Genomic DNA, 5,837 nt, shown 5'->3' with positions numbered 1-5,837 from the left:
ACTTGACTGCTAACCAGAAGGCTGGCGATTCAAACCCACCAGCCACTCCTCGGAAGGAAGATGGGGCAATCTACTTCCACAGTGATACTGCCTCGGAAACCCAAGGAGTGGTCGCTGTAAGTTGGGACCGACTCGACGGCACATAACAGCAACAACAACAACAACAATATATGGCATAGGAGCTCTGGTAGCATAGTGCCTAAGGTACTTGATTGACTGCTAACCGGAAGACTGGTGGTTAAAACCCATCAGCCACTCCTTGGAAGAAATGTTGGGCAATCTGCTTCCATGGTTATATTGCCTCAGAAACCCAAGGAGGGGTCACTATGAGTTGGGTCTGACTCCACAGCACATAACAACAACAACAAAATATGGCATAGACTATCAAGCATAACCCAAAATACACAAACAGCATAAACTAGATGAATGGGACCTTCTAAAAATTAAATTTTTATGTGCTTCCAAAGACTTCTCTAAAAGAGTCAAAAGAGAACAGACAGATTGGGAAAAAATATTCAGCAATGACATATCTGACAAGGCACTTAACTCTAGAATTCACAGAAAAACTCTAATACCTCAACAGCAAAAAGACAAATAATCCAATTAAAAAATGGGCAGAAGACATGAATAGACACTTCACCAAAGAGGATACTCAGGTGGCCAACAAATATATGAAGAAATGCTCATGATCATTAGCCATTAGAGAGATGCAAATGAAATCAACAAGATACGGTCTTGCCCCAGTACTAGTAGCAAAGTTCAGCAAGACAGAAAATAACAAATGCTGGTGACAATGTGGAGAGAGGAGGACTCTCACTCACTCTTGCTAGGACTGTAAAATGATACAACCACTAGTGAAAGCAGTAGGGCAATTCCTTAAAAAGTTGGAAATAAAAATACCATTTTACCCAGCCATTCCATTACTAGGTGTACATCCTAAAGAAGTGATATCCAGGACAAGAACAGACATGCACACCCATATTCATCACAGCACTATTTATAATAACCAAAAGATGGAAACAATCTAGGTGCGCATCAACAGAAGAATGAATAACCAAACTATGTACATACACACAATGGAATACTATGCAACCCTAAGGAATAATATAGGATTGACAAAACACCACATAATGTGGATGAACTTGGAGGATGATATGCTGAGTGAAATAAGTCAATCACAGAAGGACAAATATTGTATTAGTTCATTTTGTAACAAGTCAAGGAAAGGTTTCTATACAGAAAGAAATTTTCTTTGTTGGTTACCAGGGGTAGAAGGGGAGGGGAGGGAACACTGTTAGATAGGTAGAGACAAGTATTAATTTGGGTGAAGAGAAGGTCAATGTACCAAATGTGAGTTATCAACACGGTGGCATTCATGAAGAGGAAGACAGAGAGAGGTACATGGGCGGTACAGACAATAAAGATGAACCCTTTTGCACATACAGTACTGTGCTGTCAGTGAAGGAAAACATGGGGTATATGGGTGTATAGATGGGTGGACAGGCTGAACTATTAGGTATGTTTATGCAGAGGGGAATGTGCCTAAGACCATGTATAGGGTTGACAGACAATGTTTCTACAAGTGTATATGTGTGTTCTGTAAGAATTCTCAGGTATATAGTAGAGCTGACAAGGGGTAAGATTGTAGTCACTTCTTGGCCACAGCCAGCTACCCTGAGAGTGAGTAGTTGGACCTGTGGGCTCAGGACCATAGTCACAGGGGACATCAAGCTCAATTGGCATAACATACTACACAAAACAATGTTCTACATCCTGCTTTGGCGAGTAGCACCTGAGATCTTAAAAGCTTGCAAGCAGCCATCTAGATACGATGATGGGTCGGTCCTCGTCTAGAGCAAAGAAGAATGAAGAAAACCAAAGATTCATGGAAAAAAATAGTCCAAGTGACTGGTACACCATGCGATCCTCAGCCTATATGACTATGACACCAGAAGAATTAGATGGTTCCCAGCTACCACTGTCAACCACTCAGAGGGGCATCTATTTAGGAGATCCTGGACAGCATGGAAGAACAATGGGGAACAAAGCTCAAAATCATAAAAAAAAAGGGGGGGGTTGGGGATCAGATTTGCTGGTCTGGTAGAGCCTGATGGAACCACGGAGACTATAAGCCCTAGCTGCCCTTCAGATCTGGAACTGAACCCACTCCTGTGGCTTCTAGACAAACAAAAGACAGGCATATAAGCTGCATATTTACATTAGGTAGATACACTCCTTGGAGAGATCAATTATGGGACAATAGAAGGGCTGTGTATGCACAGGGAGACAGCTCGTGGAGAAGGAATGTATGGGAGGGAAGGACACAGGGAAGAGGTAACTATCTAACAGTATTCCCTCCCCTCCCCTTCCATCCCTGGTAACCAACAAAGAAAATTTCTTTCCAAATAGAAACTTTTCCTTGACTTTTTACAATGATGGACTAATACAATATTTCTCCTTCTGTGATCAACTTACTCACTCAGCGTATTGTCCTCCAAGTTCATCCACATTATGTGGTGTTTTTCCAATTCTATATTATTCCTTAGGGTTGCACAGTCTTCCATTATGTGTATGTACGTAGTTTGGTTATCCACTGCTGTTGCACTGTGGGAAATTGCAGTCAATGTCATGAGACAAAGTGTATGTGAGCTGCTGTATGGAAAATGAATGTGTTCTGTAAACTTTCACCCAAATTACAATAAAAATTAATAATAAAAAAAAGATTACAAAAAAAGATAATAGTAAAAATGTATCTACTTTTCTATTCTTTTAAAATTTATTTATTTTTCTGTTTATCTTATATTTATGGCAAATGATGTTAAAATTAATAGCATTGAGATAAGTTTTTTAAATAAAAATAAGAAAGGTAGCCAGAGTTTGGGAAACACTGGCTTTACAGACAAATTCTAAATTCTGTGATCCAGCTTGTGTCCATCTCTGCAGTCTCAAATCTGAGCTCTTTCCCAAACCCTTTGTAGGATCTACCTATAGCCACCCAAACATACCATGCCTTTCACATTCTGGTTTCCTGTGCCCTGAATTGTCCACTCTCCTCAAGTGCCCAGTTTCATTCTTTAAGACTCAATTCAAATGCCTCTCCTCTGTGAAGCCTTCTGTTGACGTGTCTCCTCCTCACTGCCTCACTTGTGTTCTGCCAATAAAACCCAAGCCACACACAGTGTCATCATTGGCTGACAAGCCAACCTCCCTGTTTTGTCTCTACGAACTCTGATGGTGTAGTGCCTAAGGCATTAGACTGCTGACTAGAATGCTGGCAGTTCAAGCCCATGAACCACTCCTTGGAAGGAAGGTTGGGCAATCTACTTCTGTAGTGATACCACCTCAGAAACCTAAGGAGGGGTCACTATGAGTAAGATCTGACTCAATGGCAGTGTGTTTGGTTTTTGTTTTTGTTGTGTCTCCAGCATCTGACTGGGCACACAGTAGGCACTCCATAAATATTACTTGAGTTAATGAATATTAATAAAGAGAAAAAGAAACCTTTTTAAATTGGAATCTGCAACCAAATCAATGTGAAATGTCTAAAAAGATTGTAAACAAAACAAAACAAAAAACCCCAACAAACTATATAACATAGTCTTGGGAACAACCTAGTCTTGGGAACAATTATTTTAAAAAACAGAAAGATAAAAAACGAAGCTACACCAAGATTTTTAAGTGATATATTCTGGAGTTGTGAGCACTTGGGGAGACAGGTACCTTCATCCATTGTTGGTAGAGATGTAAACTGGTGCAAAAAATTATCATTCTCATTTTCTTTGACCCAGTAATTCTATGTCCAGAAAACGAGCTCAAAAAACATGTTCAACAGTGCAAAAACCGTATGCATATGTACAGAGATGTTTGTAATAGCAAAAGAACTGGAATCTACCTCAAACTCCATTAATGAAGATGGGTTGGATAAATCATGAAACCTCCCCCCTTCTATGAAATTTTATGCAATCACTAAAAAGAAATGATCTTGAAGATCTCTAAGAAATGAGCAAAATGCCAGAACAGTAGAATATGACCCCACTGGTATAAAAATGTATACTGATATAAATGTAATATATATATTGAATATATGTGTAATGTATATTTACATACACAAATACCTGAAAAAATACATCAAACTATTAACTGTAATTATTCTTTACTTTCTATTCAAATTGTGCAACCGGAAGTTTTTGAGTGAAAAAAACAAATCTAATTACCAAGTGTATTATTACTCAGTCTCCTTTGAGGTTTTTCTTATGATCAAGTTTAAAAAAAAAAAAAAAAAAAAATTTTTTTTTTTTTTTTACAGACAAAGTACAAAAAGAGCACAACTACTAGCTGAAAGGTTAGTGGTTTGAACCCACCCAGAGATGCCTCCGAAAACAGGCCTAATGACCTGCTTCTGAAAGGTCACAAACCGTAAGGAGCGCAGTTCTACTCGGCACACTTGGAATTGCCATCAGTTGGCATTTATTCCACGGGCAACTAACGACACGCTAATAAATCTTTTTAAAAGCCACTAGATGTCGCTCTGAGCATATGCTTCGTGTCAAATACCGGCTCAGCAAGAAAAGGCTAATAATCCCTTATCACTAACTACTAGAGATAGCCTTGTTAGCTGGTCAGAAGAAAATGCGAATTCTGGGGAAGTGTCCCCACGCAACGCCTCTAAGTGCTCCTGCCAGGTGGTGCAAGCCAGGAAAGAAGGAGGTGCAGGCAGGAGGTCTGAGGAGGGCGGGGGTAAACCTCGCCGGGAGTTGGAGAAGGGTGGGAGAAGGTATCCTCCCAACAGAAAGTGGGCGCACTTGGCCATGTTGTTGTTATTTGCCGTCAAGTCCGACGACTCATAGCGACCCCTCCTTGGGTTTCCGAGGCGGTATCACTAAGGAAGTAGATTGCCCCATCTTCCTTCCGAGGAGTGGCTGGTGGGTTTGAACCGCCAGCCTTCTGGTTAGCAGTCAAATGCCTTAGGCACTATGCTACCAGAGCTCCCTACTTGGCTATAGTCACTGCATATAAATTCTTAATTATGGGCCATGAGTTTATGTGTATTAGCCATCTAGCTTTGACAACAGGATTTGTTTCCCTTCATGCAAAACCTTTCTAGCACTTAGGAAGAATGCTGTGGGAAATGCTATTGGACAAATGATCTGGTTTCTTCAACAAATAAAGGATTAGGGGATAAACCAAAAGACGTTAAGGTGAAAAGAGATTACGTATTAAAAAAGATTTAAGAAATGTATGAATCTTAATCAGAGAAACTATATGTATTTATAAAATGAAGCTCTGGTGGTGTTGTGGTTAAGGTATTGGACTGCTAACAATAAAGTAGGCGGTTTGAACCCACGAGCTGCTCCACAGGAGAAAAATGAGGCAGTCTGCTTCCATAAAGATTTACAGCCTTGGAAACCATAAGGGAGTTGCTAGGAGTTGTAATTGTCAATGGCAGTGTGTGTGTGTGTGTGTGTGTGTATATATGTTCCTTAATATCATCAACTACCAGTCTGCTAACCAGAAGCCTGGTGGTTCAAACCCACCAGCCACTCCTCGGAAGGAAAGGTTGGGCAATCTATTTCCGTAGTGATGCTGCCTTGGAAACACAAGGAGGGGTCGCTATGAGTTGGGGCCGACTCAACGGCACATAACAACAGCAACAACAACAACACCCAGTCAGCAGTACTTACACATCTCTGATATAATCACCTAATGTCATTAAGCCTGAGAATTGTTATCTGTAAAGTACAATATCTTACAGGGAAGTCATGAGACTTAAATGACAGAAGTATATAAAAAAGTATTTTGAAACCCCTAATACTTGCTTATGTGATGATACTAGTTCA

Source organism: Orycteropus afer, unplaced genomic scaffold (genome assembly GCF_000298275.1).
Source record: "Orycteropus afer afer isolate SDZICR_OR568_19922 unplaced genomic scaffold, OryAfe1.0 scaffold00235, whole genome shotgun sequence".
NCBI classification, from domain to species: Eukaryota; Metazoa; Chordata; class Mammalia; order Tubulidentata; family Orycteropodidae; genus Orycteropus; species Orycteropus afer.
The sequence above is the reverse complement of the archived record's forward strand: the minus strand, read 5'-3'. Positions refer to the sequence as shown.